Source organism: Tamandua tetradactyla, chromosome 1 (assembly GCF_023851605.1).
Source record: "Tamandua tetradactyla isolate mTamTet1 chromosome 1, mTamTet1.pri, whole genome shotgun sequence".
Taxonomy (NCBI): domain Eukaryota; kingdom Metazoa; phylum Chordata; class Mammalia; order Pilosa; family Myrmecophagidae; genus Tamandua; species Tamandua tetradactyla.
Window position 1 is genome coordinate 209,371,510 of NC_135327.1, and position 19,946 is coordinate 209,391,455.

General features: G+C 37.8%; 1 protein-coding gene across 4 annotated transcripts in view; it reads left to right on the forward strand.

Annotated features, from left to right (window-relative positions):
* Positions 1-4,023: 4,023 nt before the first annotated feature.
* The window catches only part of WDR37 (WD repeat domain 37), a 127,395-nt gene continuing 111,472 nt past the window's right edge, over positions 4,024-19,946 (forward strand). For 2 of the 4 annotated variants that reach the window (XM_077151883.1, XM_077151881.1), the window contains exon 1: positions 8,949-9,339. The gene's annotated coding sequence lies outside the window, so the exon portion shown is untranslated. Of the gene's footprint in view, positions 4,251-8,432; positions 8,514-8,948; positions 9,340-19,946 lie in introns of those variants that run through there. The other 2 variants (XM_077151880.1, XM_077151878.1) reach the window with 2 other exon arrangements.

A 19,946-nucleotide genomic window follows, 5' to 3' on the forward strand; every position in this document is an offset into this window, starting at 1 on the left:
AAAGTCATTACACAAAAAATGTCCATGCTTCCAGCTTGGCAAAACTTCGGTGCAGTTACACGAAACATTTAATAAACTGATTTTTTCCCCCAATGTGTAAACAAAATGACAAGACTAAGTCTGTGCCTGGCAATTTCAATCTAACTCTGAAGCTACACAAAATACACAGATACCTTGTACAGTTCACCTGTTAGTATGACCATCTTTTTCTCAGGAGCTGTAAGGGAAGGGAAGGTGACAGCAGCAGATTTTTAAAGGTTAGTTACTATTTGAAATCTGAAACCGCATCAGTGAACATTTTACATTCTGTTATATTAAAATAAATTGATTTAAATTGCACCTTGAATGCATATTTTTCTATGCATGATCTTGTAATATGCACTGGACATTTGAAAATGATTAAATTATGCGGACCTTCCAAATACAGGCACATTTCATTATTCAATACTAAAAAAAAATCATGTGTTACTAACACTACAAATCTCATCAGAAAAATCTTTAAGTATTGGGAAGTTGTCAAACCTTTGGTGGCAGATACAAGTATTTAAAAATTCAAATTTTTACAAGAAAATTCAAATTTTATTAGCCACAAATAATGTCTACTATTTTCCTTGAAGTGTCATGTTCACTTCATTTATTTTTTAAGAAAATGTCTGCCAAATACCCAGGTCTCAATAACTTTAGTTTCTCTGTCAGTCTTTCTTTCCAGTAAATATGGTGTTTCATGAAAGAAAAGCACTTAATCGGTTCAGCTGGCAACTCAAATATTCTAACAAGTGCTTTTCCTTAAGACAACTATCCCATGTATTTTGGTATGTAGCAGAAATGCTTTATGTATATTTCCCATTTTGTTACACAGAGTACTAAAAAGATGAGAACTCGCAAATGTTCAGAAAATGGATTGATAAACAGATACATGGATAGACAGATTGTTACATTAATGGCTAGATAGATAAAATGAGACAACAAATGGGGCAAAATGTTAAAATTGGTGGATCTGTATTTGGAGGGGAAAGGGTATGTTGGAGTTCTCTGTTTGGGGTTTGTATTATTTTTGGAACTCTCTTGTAAGTTATGAAGTATTTCCAAATAAAAAATTTAACATTAAAAAAATAGATGAGTATTCAAGGATAGAGATTTTTTAAATTAATGTTTTTTTACTGCATGAAGGAGATTGCTAAGTGAAATTGACATTTTGCTTTTTCTTGCAAGTGTACGGCAATAAACAATACAGTGGCAGTTTGATTATTGCCAAGGTACCAGCAGCCATCCCTGGTCCCACTTGTTTTTGCACCATTAGGGGAAATAACACAGCGAAAAAGGCTAATAACATTGTAGTATTGTTATGAAAATAGTTTCGAAGCCACAGACCTCCTGAAAGTTTCTCAGAAACCCCTGGCTGGGTATCTGTGGATCAAACTTTGAGAACCACAGCCCTAAACCTACTGTTTTAAAAAATTCTAGAATATATAATATAGAAACACATTCCATTAGCCTTCAGAATGATGATGTCATCACACAGCATGTAGCCTCTGGAAAATTCCACTGGACATTTGGGAGAGAATGAGAGTGGAGGAGGCAACTAACATCTTAGTATTAATCAAAATTAATTTCATAGACCCCCAGAGAGGGTCTCAGGAAGCCTCAGGGGTCCCTAGATTACTCTTTGAGAACTGCTGATGTAGTGAACAGTCAACCGAACTCAGAGGACCATCAGTTCCACTGTGGGCTTTGCTACTCATTCACTGAGTGATCTTGGAATGGAACGCCTGCCCTGAGTTCCTCCACTGGTAGTAAGGGAGAGGTTATATGGCCTTTAATTCCCTTCCAGCTTTAAATTTTCCTGTATTAGATACTGTTAGGAACTTTCACATACATTATTTCATTTAATCCTTACAATTCTTTGTGGTGTTATCTCCATTTTACAAATGAAAAAACTGAAATTTCGGAGATTACTTCATTAAAAGATGTTTCCCCAGAGAAGCTTAGACCACCTGTAGGCATGCCTAAGAGTTACTTCTGGAGGACCTCTGTTGTTGCTCAGATGTGGCCTTAGTCTCTTTAAGCCCAACTCTGCAAGTGAAATCATTGCTGTCCTCCCCTATGTGGGACATGACATCTAGGGATGAAAGTCTCCCTGGCAATGTGGGAGATGAGTCTCAGGGATGAATCCAGACCTGGCACCATGGGATCAACAATTCCATCCTGACCAAAAGGGGGAAAAGAAGTGTAATTAATAAAGTATCAGTGGCAGAGAGTTCAAAAAGAGTCGAGAGGCTACTCTGGAGGTTGCTTCTATGCAAGTTTTAGGTAGACCTTGCTACCTGTCATAACCTGCCAACCCCCAACCAGGACCATTCCAGCCAATCCTGAAGAACATCTAGGGCAATATATAAGATTCCACAAGGGTTCCATGCACTAGAGTAACTTTTCAGAAATCTAAAACCTCCAAATGTGTCACTCATCCAGATAAGTCCTGAAACCTAGCCCAGCCTCTCCAGGACATCAGATAGTTCCATCTCCCTACCCCATATTAGTGACAGTCCCTTCCAATATAAAAAATTTAGAATCACCTTAGCCCAAACAACTCTAAAGAGAGGTATGGAAAGATCAAAGGTGATGGTGAAATTATACTAGAAGATAGGATTTAACAAATGAATATGAATGCTGGGTCATTAAATTGATATCTCTTTTAATCTTCAGTATTTTAGAGCAGCTAGAAGTCAAAACCTAAAACTGTGAAATTGTAACCCATGTCAAACTCTGAAATATGTTCTACAACTAATTGTGGTGCTGTGCTTTGAAATTTATAGCTATTTTTTTTGTATATATGTTAACAAAAAAGGAAGGAAAAAAAAGTCAGTTGTGAAGATAAAAGTATTTAAGCCCTCTAGCCTCCTATATAAAAAAGTAAAAAAAAAATTTCTCTTTCTATTTTCTCTAATAACAAGAAAATAAGAGAAACTTTTGTTGTGTGTACATGTGTATTTTAAGTTTTCATTCCTGCAATTTGTGGATAATGATTAAGTCCCATAGCCTGAAATTGTTGTGGAGAATATAATCTGTGGGCTCCTCTGGGACCCTAGCCCCATGGACTCAGAATCTCCAGAAGTGATGTCTGGGGAATCTAACATTTTAGTAAGTTGTTCCAGGTTATTCTCGCTTAGCTAGGCCAGGCCAAGTTTAGGCAAGCTTTCAAGTACCACTGACTGAGAATACACAATCCCTACTTTATACAGACCCAGGCCTCTTTTGTACTTTATCAGGAAACTTGTGCTTCTGAATATATGGCTTGTTTTTATCATCTGAGCATAGAATCTTTTAATCAACCATGCTCTGCTTTTGCTTTCATCACAACAGAGTTGTTATAGTTAGATCCTTAAGCTAACTGATGGAAAAGGAGATGAATATTGTAAAGGTATAAGGAGGGTAAAACTCATGATAGGCCAGGAACAAGAGATTTAACAGGGTACTGACTCGGTAGCCTGAATGGAAGGTGGGATCTGCGTTATCTAATATCTTGGGAATCTCAGCAGGAATTTGTTACTGATAACTGGCTTCCGCACTCTTCATTTCTCTCATCTCTCATAGTTACATTCTCTCTTCCAACATCAGCTTCCTCATAATCCAAGCAGTCCTTTCAACTTTTGTTCTAATTGTTAAATCTTTCTTTGCTTTCTATGTCTTACTAAAACCTTCTGAAAGAGGGGTAATTGAGATCCCTGGACTTTTTTTGAGCTGGCCTTTGTTGTGGACTGCTCACTTTTGATTTGTCTGCTCTTGAGTCAGAATTCCATTTCTGAACCAATCAGCAATGGTCAACAGGAACTGAGTACAGGGTTCAAAATATGGTCACTGTGGTATTTTGAAGTTGTTATGTACCCTAGAAATGGCCATGCTCTTTTAATCTATTCCTGTGGGTGGAGACCTGTTATAGGGGGTACTTTCGGCTAGGTCATTTCAATTGAGATGTGACCCACCTCATGCAGGGTTGGTCTTGATACTCTTGCTGGAGTCCTTTGTACAAGGAAAAAACACATACAGAAGCTAAGAGATGAAATTAAGAAAATCTCATAGAGAAAAGCCCTGGAAAAGCTAAGAAAGGACCCACAGAAGCTCAGAGAGGAAACCACTGAAGCCGGAAGCTGAAAGCAACAAAACCCAGAGCAAAGGACCGGCAGATACTGGCAGCGTGTATTTCCATGTGACAGAGGTATCCCAGATGCCAGCAGCCTGTGTTCAGAGTCCAGGTACTGTCGTGTTGATGCCTTGATTTGAACATTTTCATGGCCTAAGGACTGTAAATTATACATTAATACAGCCTCATTGTAAAAGCCAACCCATTTCTGATATATTGCATTCCGGTACCTTTAGTAAACCAAAACAGTCATCCACTAGCTTCTACAGCAAAGCTGTGATTGGAGCACTCACCCCACACAGGCTGAGATCACAGAGATACTGAAATTGAAATGAGTATAACAGGGATTTAGGGATTAATTTGCGGCTCTCCTCAACCAGTTATCAGGATTGCATTGTGTGCATTTGACCCTTGGCATTATTTTGCAGATTCCTTCAACTATTTCTTACTATTACAGGTAATTTTGCAAGCAGCTTTACATAGTTTGTGTGATGGAGTAAGAAACAAATAAAATAGAAGAATAACCCAATCAAATAGTCTAATTTAAAAAAATCTTAGAAGTAAGTGTAAATCTGTGGAAATTCTTTTCCCTTAATCTTAAAATATTTCATGAGTGGTATTGTGAAGGCACAGAACACCAAGCTGGAAGGAGATTAGCATGACCCTTATGACATATCTTTTTATCTTGTGTTCCAATCACCCCCAAAATTATTTGAGGTTTTGGGATCCTAAAGGAAGAGGGACCTTCCAGACAAAAAAGCATAGATATTGCTAGGTTATAAGGGGAACTACTTTTAAATATTTTTTTAAAACCCAGTTTTTAAACTTAGGAAAGACTAAAAGAAAATATGCATAAATGCTTGTCATACGTGAATCTATACTATTCAAATGTTAGATTTTATTATCACAAACTCTGAGAGGCTCGAGAATATGTCAAGCCATAGAACAGTATTTTGTTCTAGAAATATATGTAATAGATCCATTATTAAATAATAGGCCCTGCAAAGTGGTAATACTCAAATTCTATTATTCCTTCTGATTCTATTATTTTGGAATCTTCTATGTAGTAAAGCATTTCCTCATCTATGTTTGACGATCCTGAGACTCAGTTCACAGAGGAAAAAAAGGATAAATATTTGATTCTTGCCCTTTACTTACCAGGTGTCTGGATAATGGATTAGTGCCATAGCAACTGCAGGTATATTAGTTTTCTACTTCAGTGGGCACAAATGGGCTGTCCGTTAAGGGTCTCAAAAGGCTGAGGTCAAGATGTCAGTCAGCCTGGATGCTTTTCTGAAGGCTCTAGGAGAGAAAAAGCTGCTCCCAAGCTTGTTCAGGTTGTTGGGATTCAGCTCCTTTGGCCATTTCCTCCATGGCTGTCAGCCCAAGGCCTCTTCACTCCTCAAGGCCACCTGCATTACTTCCCACATGGCCACTTCCATCTTCAAACCAGCAACTATGTGTCAAGCCTCGTTCATGCTTTGAATCTTTCTGACTTCTCCTCCTACCATCAGCCAGATAAAGTGCTCTGCTTTTAAGACCTCATGCAATTCTATTGATACCACTTTGATAGTCTCCCTATATTAAGGACAACTGTGTCATGTAACATAGAGGAGTGACAGTTCCTCATATTCATGGATTCAGGGGATTAGGGTGGGACATCTTTGGAAGGCCAGTTTAGAATTATGCCTCCCACAACAGGTGATTAGTCAGATATTTTTTCCTCAATACCATTACTATTCCTAAAGCTTAATCCTATTGCTTTCTTGTGTTCTTATTATGCCCTTCATTTATTAGTTTATTCTTTCAACAAAAGTATTCTCATTTCGTTTTTTGTCAGACACTGGGGACACTGAAATAAATGAAATAATCTGTATTCTCAAGAAACCCCAGCTATCAAAAGATTCCAACAAAATCTGTTAAGACAGATCCCTAATTTAGAGATATGAACAAAAGTGCCATCTTAGATTAACGAAATATGGCATCTGGATGGGGAGGAAAAGTCTAGGGATAAGAGTAAATCTTGGGTTACTCCCAGGTTTCCGGTGTGTGAAAGTGAATGATGTCATGCAGGTATGTGATACATAAAGATGATAAACAGAATTGCAATAGAGAAGTGATGATAATACAGTTCCAGATAAATATTGGTAGTGCCTGGGGCAATTTATGTTATAGCGGACACCTTTTTTTTTTTTTTTAATTTCATTATTGACAAATTTTCACACACATACATTCCATATATGGTGTAACATTAATGGCTCAACATATCATCACATAGTTGTGTATTCATCAACATGATCATTTTTAAAGAACATTTGCATTACTCCAGAAAAAGAAATAAAAAGAAAAAAGAAAAAACTCATACATCCCATACCCCTTACCCCTCTCATTGATCAATAGTATTTCAATCTACCCCATTTATTTTGCCCCTTATCCCCCTATTTTTTTCTTCTTTTTGTTTTTTTTTGCTTATTATTTATTTTTATCCATTTTTTTTTAACTCATCTGTCCATACCCTGGATAAAAGGAGCATCAGATGTAAGGTTTTTACAATCACACAGCCACATTGTAAAATCTTGAAAACTCCCTTTCTAGAACAGAATCAAAGTTATATTTCTAAAAACAGTTTGAAGACCAAATGTATACTTACCGTAAGATTAGAAATGTTGTCCCTTTTTGATTAGCACATGGATGGTACACACAGTAACAAACTCTATTCAAAAATTAGGGAAAAGATGACAAGTATGTACTTGGGTAGAACCTAATACAGAGTGTGATAATGTTTTTCAAGGTGGGACTTTGGGAACCTTTACTTGGTCAGTATCTGTTCCAGTGTTAGGGATGAGGTATAGGTGAAAAACGGGTATTAAGTCAGTGCTGATGAAGGTTCACTGGGTAGACTGAACTCTTTGGTCCACAAAACCATGGATTAACACTTATCCTGTCCTAGTCAGGTTAAGTATGGGTAGGAGCAAGAGATTGGGTAGTTGTTCAGATCATTATACTCACATACTAGCCAATCATTTAAGCTTTTCTCATTTTCTATCTTGTATGGAGCTAGATAAATTTGGCAGATAAATGGGAATTAGAAAACGTGACCTCTGCCATTCAGGAATTTATATATTCATGAAGAGAAGCACAGACATTTCTTTACTCTTTGGAAAATATTTTTTTCCCAATATATATATATATATATATATTTTTTTTTTTTTGGTGCCTACTATATTCTTTGCACCTTCCTAGGCCATGGGAATACAGCAGTGAACAAATCAGAAAAAGGTGCTGCTCTCATATAATTTATATTCTGTGAAGGGGAAAACAGAGTAAACAAAAATAAAAAATAATGTCAATGTCCATAATTTCTATGATATTTCTGATGTTAAATTTTACTATATTTAATGCAGAAATAACTTCAGGTTTTATCCTCCATTTAGTTATGAACTAAATAACACAATTCAGAACTTCAAATGCTGTGGTCTTGAGTATTAGACCAGATTTGGTAGAAAATCTTAGATTTTTATCCTTGCCCCTTTTCAGTGCAGGGATGGCTGGCTGACTGGCTGCTCAACACACTCCTCCTCCCATTTTTTTTTTCTTTCTTTAAGCTGTGTACAGTGAAAATTGTCTTTATTGTATTTTTGCTCTCTGGTAATGTAGTAAGCATTATGGTGCCTACTATTAATACATCATTCCAGTTTTGCTGGTTATTTTGTGCAGTATAGTGTATGAATTGTAGTGCTGCAAAATTTTGAAAAATCACTGAAATGTATACAAATTGTAGTATCTTAAAATCAGTAAAGTTGACCAGCATATTTTTTTTTAAAAAGGAGAAAGAATGTTGACCCACAGTAGAAGAACAATTGGTTTGATTTACCCCTGGTGGGCCCTAAAAGTCCAGTTAGGGTTGTTTCTAAAGCTGTTTATGTAACAATCTCAGTTTATTATATAGTTTTTCAGCCTAGATCAAAGAAAAAAAAAAAAAACTTGAAGTCCCACCTTTTGCAGTGAACAGCTGATTTTCTTCTTTCTTTCTAGCCAATGGTGATCAAATATTTCAGAAAGGAAACTGGATGAGTCATCTTCTGCAGATAAGCTGAAATATTAATAGTTCTATCTCCATCAGACTTCCATGCAGCCAAATAGCATCACTCCCACAGAACTCTGTCATTAAGGAGATTCATGGCAAATAAAACTATCCAAGTGTTTTGGATTTGAAAGGATTTTAAATTGATTAACAGTTATGACCAGAATACTTGAACTTAGATCTTAAGGGATTTTTTTTTCTTTTCCCCAGGTTTTGAGGCGTGAGGGAATTCTTAGTACAGATGGACTTAAAACCTTCGTGATCTTGGAATACACCCATACACCTGCTGCAGTGAGTATATCTTCCAAAGAGGAGTATTTCTATATTTTCAGATTTTAAGTGTGTTCAGAAATCCAAGGGAAGTGTTTATTTTGAACGACTGTGTTTGTGTCTGTGTGCGGGGGAGGGGATGGGGTTTGGGGGTGCTGGATTTTAAGTTTAAGTGGGAAGTGACTTAGGAGCCCAGCTAATTTAGATTTTTAATTTATAGTCTCGTTGAAATGGACTTGGGTAGAAGAGTTTTCTCCTATCCTGTGACATATTTTTTTAAATGAAGAAAATGATGTGCCTCTCTGCAGTGTGATGTCGAAGTATTAACCGTAGTGCTATTTTGACACGATTTCGTGGCCCCGACCCGAGCCAGTAGGTGGCGCGGTACCGGCTGCTGCCTAGGAGGTTATTCTATCTCGTCCTCTCAGTGTCCCACTGGTTCCGATAGACGCTGCCGTTCAGCGTGACGGAAAAGGATGGCCTCAGTGTACTTCGGCGACAGGTGGCCAACGCCTCTTGCACCACGGCCAAGGAGAGGGGCTCACTACCTCTCCACAGTTCCCAATGTCCTTCCTGAGGTGTGAGCGGCTCAGGAAGGCCCGGACTGCCGAGCCCGGCCGGCAGTAGAATGAAGCCGAGGGGCGGGACTTCCGGCACACCGGAAGTGAGGGCGGAGTCCAGGCTGGCCGGGTTGCTCCAGGTCTTGTCAGCTGCGAGAGATACCTGGTGTCCAGCACTTTCTGCGGGTTCTCAGTTGTGCCGCTGGCGCTGGGAGCTGTCCGACTGCAGCGAAGCAACCCGGGGTTGGGAACTGGGCAGTAGCCGGGCACGGCAGCGGATTTGACAGGTAAGTGTGAGTGTCCCAAAGGTACCCCAGCCGCGCTTCCGAGTTAGCTTCACCCCTTCTCTCATTCGGTCTGCGGGCAGCGGCGCCGAGTGCATTGGCTTTCGTCCCTCCGCACACGGGCTCGTCTGTCCCGGGAAAGCCGGGGCCGCCATCTTCTTGCCTGGAGCCGACCCATGTAGATCCACGAAACCCCCATTTTCTTACTCTCTCCGGGCCCCAGGATAATGCAGTTCTCAGGGCCGTACGGTGGCCTAATTCACCCTCGCGAGCTCCTAAAAGCCTGGGCCTTATTCTTTCACATTTCCTACAAGGCATATCCTTGCTGCCCGATCCTCGGGAAATGGAGCCGTGCACCCAGTTTAAGCAAGGAGCGACTACATTACGCAGAACGAGATGGGATGGTGCTTGTACCGGATGCTCCTGGGGTTTTCCACAGCGCCTCTCTAAGTTAGGTTTCTGATTCATTGGATCTTCCCGGGAGATTTCCGCTCCGCCCCTCTCTTTCCTAACCGGTGTTGCCACACCAGCAGTGCCCTCCTCTTTCAGGAGGAGTGTGCACTTTTCAATCTGCCGCGCCATCACCGGGTCGCTGGAAGTCTCTGGTTTCTGTTATAGGATTCTTTGGAGGCTTTTCACAAACAAAATCGCCCACCAAAAAGAGTCATTTGCAACTGAGGGGAAATGAGAAGTGAAATGAATTAAAAATGAGCTGATGTTTAAAAAAAATACAGCAGCGATGTTTTTGTTCCCATTTTGAAGACTTCTGTCCCCCCTCCGCCTACCCCCCCTCACCGTGCCCCGCTCCTGTAAATTGCTCCCACAGGGGTAGCAGTTTTGAGATAACTACTCACCGGAAGAACACAACAGCAACGCATTATATATATGCATTTACTCGATACAGTTGCATAAGTAAATATTTATAGTTTATAAGTAGAGGATCTTACGGTCTTTAGAAATTTAAACTTAAAATCTTATACCTTATGTGTCAGTTGAAACTAAATCCTTTATAGAAGAGTACAAATTGGATTTTTCATTTATTTAAGCTCACGTGGACTTCCCTTAAATTCATTATGTTGGCCTATGCAGTTATGTCTTTCACCTCATGACCCTGAAAGTATTCCAGGAATAAGCTAGTTATTACGTACTTCCAGGATCTTCTCTCCCCTCCTCTTAAGAGTGCCTTCCCATTCCCTTTTGCTGTTTTGGCTACCTTCCTGATCAAATTTTAGTCTTTCAGAACCCCTTTTGAAATGTGGTCCCTAGACTGGAACACAGTATCTAGTCATGAACTCACAAAGTGAAATAAATTAATAGTGAAGCTGTTATCTAACTTGTTTTGGACACTCTATTAATACCACCTACTAGAGTCAGAGTGGTGTAGTGGATACTGGCCACATTTAATGACAGCAGTTTGACCTTGGGTTGGGAACTTATCAAAATTTCCATTCCCTATCCTTTAAAATGATGTTTATACCAATCTTATTTTGTTGTTGAGAGGATCTTGTCACATCAGAAATAGCATTCTTGCAAAGGGCTGGACTCAGGAGATGTTTAGTAAGTATGTTTCCTTCCTCTTTGCTCCAGCTCTGTTAGTACTTATTTTAGGTAGCTATGTTAGTTGAAATGTTTACTTCTGTTGTGATTGTCTTGAGTTAAAACCATTAAATCCTTTTCCCTGAGGTAATACTGAGAATTCTCTTATTTTTTTAAATCCTGTCTTGAATTTTCTAAGGACGAGATTTTATATTTATCCCTATTAAATTTCATCGTTGGTTTGAGCTCATTCTTTTAGCTATTGAGGTCTTTAAAAAAATCTTGGTTCATTTAATCTGTTAATGTCTTCGAGTTCAGTGTCATCAGTAGACTTGATATATATTCTGTGCCTTCACTTAAGTCAATGATAAAACATTTTAAACAGGTTAAGCCAGTTTTAATTTTATTTTTAAGTAGAGAACTTGGGGTTTACAACTCAATCGTGCCTAAAATACAGGATTCCCATATACCATCGGTTTCCATTTGCTAAACTACTGGAATGCTATATACCAGAAATGGGTTGGCTTTTACTGTGGGGATATATTAGTTTACAAATTTACAGTTCTAAGGCCATAAAACCGTCCAAATGAGGGCATCAAGAGGAAGATACCTTCTCTGAGGAAAGGCTACTGACATCAAGGGTTCCTATGTCACATGGGAAGGCACATTACTGGTGTTTGTTTTCTCTTGGGTTCTGTTGCTTTCAGCTTCTGATTCCAGTCACTTGTTCTCTAAGCTCTCCCCAAACTTCTCTGCTTTTTGTCCCCTCATAAAGGACTCTAGTAAACTGTGAATTGGGTGGGTCAAATCTCAATTGAAACAACCTGATTGAAAGGTCCCACCCACATTAGGTCTGCCCCCACAGGAATGGATTAAAAGAAGGTGGCCCTTTCTGGAATACATTAACAGTTTTAAACCAGCGCACCACCCTATTATTAACATCTTGCATTGATGTGGTGCATTTGTTACAATTGATGAAAGCACATTTTTATGATTGTACAAGTAACTATTGCCCACGGTTTAACTTAGGGTTCACTATTTGTTTTGTGGTTTAATGGATTTCTTTTAAAAAAATTTTATTCTAGTAACATATATACAACCCATTTCCCCTTTTACCCACATTCAAATATATATAGTTCAGTGCTGTTAATTACATTCACAGTGTTGTGCTACTGTCACCACCATCCACTAGAAAGTATTTCCATCATCCCAAATAGAAACTCTGTACATTTTAAGCCTTAACTCCCAGTTCCCTACCCCAGGCTGTCCCCTGGTAACTTCAGTCCTAGATTTTGACTCTGAAAATTTACTTTTGTTAATTATTTCATGTCAGTGAGGTAATGCAATATTTGTCCTTTTGTGTCTGGCTTATTTTACTCAATGGATCTTCAGGGTTCATCCATGTTGTCACATGTACAGGAACATCATTCCTTTTTATGGCTGAATGATACTCCATTGTGTGTTTGTTTATACTATATTTTATTTATGCAGTCATTGGTTGATGGACACTTGGGTTGCTTCCATCTTTTGACAGTTGTGAGTAGTGCCACTGTGAATATCTGTGTGCAAATATCTGTTCAAGTTTCTGCTTTCAGTTCTTTTGGGTATATATCTCAAAGTGGAATTGCTGGGTTCTGTGGCAATTCTATATTTTCTGAGGAACTGTCAAACTGTCTCCCATGGCATCTGCATCATTTTATATTCTCACCAACGTGACTGAGTGCTCCTATTTCTCCATATCCTCTCCAACACTTGAAATTTTCCATTTTTTAAATAGAAACAATTCTAGTAGGTGTGAATGCTATCTCATTTGGCTTTTATTTTTATTTCCTTCATGGCTAATGAAGGTAAGTATTCTTTTCATGTTTTTTTTTTTTTTTGCCATTTGTATATGTTCTTTGGAGAAATGTTTGTTCTGATCCTTTGCTCATTTTAAAATTGGGTTGTTTGTCTTTTTTGTTGAGTTGAAGGATTTCTTTATATTCTGGGAATTAAACCTTTGTCAGATATGTGGTTTCTAAATATTTTATCTCATTGAGTAGGTTGTCTTTTCACTTTCATGATAAAGTCCTTTGAGGAACAAAAGTTTTTAATTTTTTGAGGTCCTGTTTGTCTATTTTTCGTTTTGTTGTTTGTGCTTTGTGTGTAAAGTCTATGAAAACATTGCCTAACACAAGGTCCTGAAGTTGTTTCCCTATGTTTTCTTCTAGGAGTTTTATATCTCTGAATCTTATATTTTAGATCTTTGATCCATTTTGAGTTGACTTATCTATATGCTGTGAGTCAGGTAGGGTTCACCTTCATTCTTTTACAAATGGAACCCAGTTTTCTGAGGTTCCCCCCCCTTTTTTTCCCCAAATGCAGTTTTATCAAGATATATTTCACAAACCATACAAACCAATCCACAGTATAGTCACTGGCTCACAGTATTATCACATAGTTGTGCATTCATACCAATGATCAGTTTTAGAATATTTTAACGGCTCAGTGAAAGGCATAATGTGAGGATTTTGAGAGTTAGCTGAGAAGACTATTCATTTCCTCATGAAATTACAGTGACTGAAAAAGCAAGTGATGTGATGCTTAAGAAAAAAAAACAGTCATTCAAACCCCACAACTTTAAGGTGAAAGGAGAGTTGATATTGACAGTTTTGCGTTTTATATAACCAACTTGTAGAATCTTTTGAATGCATTAATCATCAGTTTATATTTCTCAGAGCGTTTCTGCTGAATGAGAATTCTTAAGAAGGAGAAGGAAGGCCCTTTACCTTTTTTATTTGCTTGATTTAAATATCTGAAGACAAAGTTTCCTTTCTTTGAGACTCTATTAGGACAGGTTTTAGAAGGTTTTGATACTTTCTTTCCTTTGCAAAGCATGCTTTATAAACTACAAGGTAACTGTTAAATTGCTGTTATCTGTTTTAACAACTGAGATACTTTTTGCGTTTATGTGTAATCACTGAAAAAAAGACATATCTACCTTCCTATATTTTTATGAAGAATTTAATTTCTGGAGAAGATTTTATTGTCAGTTTAATTTCTTGGCCAATTTTTTAGTTTTTCTAAAAATATTCTTTAGTGGGATCATGTGAATTTTGTAATACAGATTTGCTAAACTTAAATGTCATATTTAATATAATCTTTTTGGCCAATAAAATATTCTACCAATTACATATTCTGCTATTTTGGGTTTTCTTTAATGTGATTATTTCAGCCATTTTCACAGATAGAATTTTTCGGTTCTAAATTTTGTTAGATTTGCTTCTTCTGTCATTTTTCAGTAAAAATAGTTTTCCTGTGTGCCATTTTAGGAATTTTCAGTTTTATTTTGTGTTAGTTATTTCTGCCAGTATTATTTATCATGAAAAAATTTTTCTTCTTTTATAGAAGAGTAATATGGCAAGGCATTGAATCTGGAGCCATGATTGGGTCAAAATGCCCTCCTTTACTTTATAACACATTTTTTTAAACAACTTCCAAACTTTCCCACTTTGTTGGATCTAGCAGCAATGGAGTTTAAGCCATCTTCATCCTTAAGGGAAAGAGTCCTGAAAAAGGCCACAGACTCGAATACCAGAGAATATACCCTCTAAATAGCATCTTTAAGCATAGACTTCTCCCAGATTTTTATCTATAGTCTGGACTTTCCTTGATTTTTAGACCTGTAGACCTTCTGCTCTCTTGTATTTCAGAAATTTAAAGACATTGCAAACATAATTTGTTTGATATTGAATTACTCCCCAAATCTGCTTAATGATCTGACCTTCAACTCATCTTACTATTTACATCAGAAATGAGGGAATTATTCTTGATATTCTTCCTCCCCCATGTGAAAATCCTTTCATCCTCCTTCTAATCTTAATTAGTATGATTTAGTGCCTAAGCTACTTGAGTAGTGTTCTTACTGGTCTCCCATTCCTAGTCATCTTGTTTTTTTGTGTATTTTTCACACATTAGCCAGAGAGGTTTTTTTTTTTTTAATGCAAATCTAAGATCACTTATTTGCTGAAGAACCTTTTTTGTAGCTTCCTTTTACTTTTAGGATAAAATCTAAAAGTAGTAGAATAAAATTTAAGCTTGTCTGCCTCTCCTGCTTTATTTTGAACCATTCTCTATTGTTGACTATGTTGCAGTCACATTACCTGTAGTATAGTCAGGGTTCTCCAAGAAAACAGAATCAACAGGAGAGATTTATCACAGGAATTAGCTCATATGACTGAAGGGATGCTCAAGTCCAAATTTCATAGAGCAGGTTTCAAGCTGGAACTCTGATGAGGTTTTCTTTTGTATTCATCACTTTGGGTAACTTCTATTGATCTGTCTTCAAGATTGTCAACTTTTTCTTCTGTCATCTTTCATCTACTGTTAAGCCCTTCAGTGAAATTTTCACTTGAGGTACTATAGTTTTTAGTTTTAACGTTCCTATTGGGTTCTTTTTAAGAGTTTCTATTTCTACAGTGGGATTCCATAGTTGTTTCTTCATTAAAGCCATATTTTTCTTTAATTATTTGAAATATTTCTCTTTAATTCTTTGAACATATTTATAATTATTGATTCAGAGTTTTTTTGCCATAAAATCCCATACTCGGGTAATATAAGATTCAGTTTGTATTGAGAGCTTTTTTCCTTGACTGTGAATTACATTTTCTTGTTTTTTGTATACTTAGTGATTATTTTATTGAATATTGGACATTATTTATAACATAATGTAGAGACTTTGGATTCTGTTATCTTCGTATAAAAATGTTGCTCTTATTCTAGCAAGAGGTTCAGTTATCTGATCTGATCACCTATAACATATGTATGCTTGGATTTATACTTTGTTTTATAGATAAGTAGAATAATTGATGAATTCCCAGGAGAAACTGGCTGCCTGAAATCAAGATGGAAATTTTTTTTTAACTTGTCCCTTTTGGTCTGGCCTGACTGTGGTTCTGTTTATACAAATTTTGCAAAAACCTTGTTGGCTTTGCATGTAGTTTACAGGGATCCAAACTATCACCAGAAGGACTTTCCCCAGATCTTTTTCTGCATAATTGTATTTCTAGCCTTGACTTCCACTGAAATGGTTGACTGGACCCATGTTCTGTTAAACCTCACATGGAGCCCTGGTCTCCAGGGAGTTGCTTTCCAGATGCTCAGGGCAGTCCCTGATAAAGCTGCTTCTGGCCTTAGTCTCAGAGCATGTTATCTCAATACACTCAGAGGTTTCCACACTGTCATTTACTGGTTTCTTTGTGCTTAATTCATTTCTCAATTTATTCATTTTCTCTCATATTTCACTGTATGCAAGGAGAAACCAGGCTGAACCTTCCACACTTAGCTTGGAAATCTCCTTAGCTAAATATCCAAGTTCATCACTTTTAAGTTTTATCTTCCATCTGACATCAGAACTCAATTTTATCAGCTTATCTACTACTTTAAACCAAAGGTTGTCTTTCTTCCAGTTTCCAGTAACACATTCATTTCCTTCTAAGGCCTTGTTCTAGTTTGCACACTGTTAGAATGTGATATACCAGAAATGGAATGGTTTTTAAAAAGGAAAATTTATTAAGTTGCAGGTTTATAGTTCTAAGGCTGTGAAAATGTCCACATTAAAACAGGGGTATAAAAATGTCCAATCTAAGGCATCCACAGAAAGATACCTTGGTTCAAGAATGCCAGTGATGTTCAGGGTTTCTCTCTCAGCTGGAAAGGTTCATGGCGAGATCTGTTAGCTTTCTCTTCAGTAGCTTCCCTGGGGCTCTGTCAGTTCTGGTCGCTGTGGTGGCTTTAAAGCTTTTTCCAAAGTGGTTCCCTCTTGAAGGGCTCCAGTAGACAATCTCATGGATGGAGACACATCTCTATGGAAACAATAAAAACGTTCCTACCCAGCAATATTGAATGAGAATTAAAGGACATGGCTTTTTTTGGGGTAAATAATAGCTTCTAACCGGCACAGGCCTCATAAGAAGTACCTTTAGCATCCAACAGGCTCTTCAAAGCAGTCTAGGCTTAATCTGTCAAACACCTCACCATTTCCAGTCTCTGCGAATTACCCAGTTCCAAAACTTTTTTCACATTTTTTTGGTATTTGCAATAGCAGCATCCCACACCTGTTTTAGTTTCCTTGTTGCTCAAACAAATACCATGCAGTGGATTGGCTTAAACAATGGGAATTTATTGACTCATGTTTTTGGGGCTAAAAGTCCAAATCAAGGCATCATCAAGGAGATACTTTCTTCCTGAAGACTGGCATTCTAGGGCTAGTTCCCAGCTATCCTTGGTCCTTTGCTTTTCTGTCACATGGCAGTGTACAAGGCAACCTTTACTGGCTTCTCTCTTTTCTTCTGGATTTCATTGGTTTTCAGTTTCTGGCCTTCCTCTCTGCCTTTCTCTCTCTGTGACCTTCCCTGTAAGGTCTTTAGTTATAAGATTAATACCCACCCTGGGCCACCCTTATCTGAAGAAACCACCTCAGAAGGTCCTATTTACAAGGTTTTATACCCGTAGGAATGGGTTAAGTTTAAGAACATGATTTTCTGGGGTACAGAGCTCCAAACCACCACACCTATCTTTTAATATCTCTACTAAACCTGTCTGATTCACAGGCTAGAACATTTGCATATGCTGTTGCTATTCTTACAATAGCTTGCTCCCCAACTTTCTATTTTTCATTTGGCTAACTCTTGCTGTTTCTTCATTCTCAATTTAAAAGCGTACCTTTCCTAACCAGCTAATATCAGGTCATCTCATATTGCCACCAGCCAAGTCTGTTTTGTTCATTGCTATATTCTCAGTACATAGCTCATGTAGGAATTTAAAAAATATTTGATGATTGACGTAAGAGTAAGTGCTGTTATTATCCTTGCTGTACAATTACAAACTAAGCTATAGGAAGTGTGAAATTTAACCAAGATTATGGTTTTGGTTTGCTAAAGCTGCTGGAATGCAGTATACCAGAAATGGATTGGTTTTTGCAAAGAGGATTTATTAAATTGCAAATTTGCATTTCTAAGGCCATGAAAATGTCCAAATTAAGGCATCAACAAGAGGATACCTTCACTCAAGAATGGCTGATTGCATCTGGGCCCTCTCTCCTGGCTTCTGGTTTCAAATGGCTCTCTCACTCCTGTTTCTGGTGGCTTTCTCTTGAAGTGTCTGGGTCCTTACTTAACTTCTCCGGGTAAGTCACTGGGTTTCATCTCTTAGCTTAGCCTCTCCAAACATCTGTGTCTGGTTTCATCTCTCTGCTTTCTGTGTTGGCTCTGAACTCTGTTTTTCTGCCTTTTATTCTCTTTGTGCAGGGCTCCAATAAAAGGATTAAGACCCACCTTGAATTGGGTGTGTCACATCTCCATGGAAACAACCTATCAAGAGGTTCCATCCAGCAATAAGTCTGCCCCCACAAGATTGGATTAAAAGAACATGGCTTTTCTGCAGTACATAACAACTTCAAACCAGCACAGTTACACAGCTCGCAAGTGGTAGAACTAGCCCTTACTATTCATTCACTTACATATTGTCAGATATTTGAGGATGACCTTATGTGTGACAACATGGTAGGCTCTCGGAATATAGCGCTATATCCAAACAGCTATATCCCAGTCTTTGTGGTGTTGGCTTTGAGAGAGAAAATAAAGGATGATTTTATGATGTTAATGGATTTCAAGTACTTTAAACCCTAAGTACAGACAACTAATATTTTATCAATTTGAATGTTTTTAGTGTTGTTAAACAAGACTTACCTTCTTGTCATTTTAAAATAAGGTGTATACATATGTAATTTGAGAGACAAAAGATGATTCCCTTCTTTTCACTTAAATATAGAACAAAAGGCTCTGAAAGGTGGAGAGAAGAAGGTGGACTAACACAGAAACACCAGAGGACAAACATAAAAACCCCCAATAACTTGCTTTCTCTAACCAAAAGACCAGGAAAAGGTCAGCTTATCAGAGAGAACACTTTAAGACAATAACTGCTCTACTATAGCAAATACCACAGTAAAAATTGTGGGCTCCATCCTCATCCCCATGGTGAAAAGCTGGGCAGGGAATCTAGACTTCCACCGTTGGCCCATTACAATTAGCTGCCCCTGTCTGCTGGAGTGGTATCAAAGAATGCAGAATGAGGAGCTGGGACTTTCATTTTCTCTAGGCAGTAGTGAAGCACACCCCTCCTTTTCCCTGTTTGGTTGGTGTCAGAGGAGACTTAGTAGATATTCAAGAATTTCACCACTGCCCAGTAGAGATGAGATTGCCATGCTAGAGTGTTAGGGGAGGACACAAGGGAGCAAGTAATGAGGTACTCCTGACCCAGGATGTCAGTAGAGACCTGGTTGGAGCCTCAACTCCCACCCCCATCCAGGAATAACCAGAGTATTTAATTACCACTGGTCATCAGAGGCTGAACTTCCACCTCCACCTGGTAGAAACAAATTATTGTCCCTCTTCCCCTGCTAGAACAGTACTAGTGGTGGTGTGCTATATGAGATTTAAAATCATATTCAATCTGATAACAATTCCCAAAATTATCAAGGTTGCTTTTGAAAATCATTCATCATACCAAGAACCAAGAACATCTCAACTTGTATGAAAAAGGACTGTCAACTGGCATCAACACAGAGATGACATAGATGTTAGAACTATCTGACAAGAGTTTTAAAGCAGCCATTATACAGATCCTTTAATAAGATCTTAAAGGATCTTAGAACAAATCCTTTTTGTGTAAAGAACACTTAGAACAAATAAGTATTAGAAAGTCTAAGCCAAAAAAAAAAAATTAGAGGATATAAAGAAGAAACAAATGGAAATTTTAGAACTGAAAAATACAACAAGCAAAATAAAGCTGACTGGGTACAACAGCAAAATGGAGAGGACAGAGGACACAACCAGTTAACTTGAAGAGTGATTAATAGAAATTATACAATCTGAACAGCAGGGAAAAAAATAGACTGGGAAAAATAAACAGAGCTTCAGGAATCTGTGGGACTATAACAAAAGAGCTAACATTGGTGTCATCGTAGTCTCAGAAGGAGAGGAGAAGAAAGGTGGGCTAAAAATGTATTTGAAGAAATAATGGCAGAAAATTTCCTA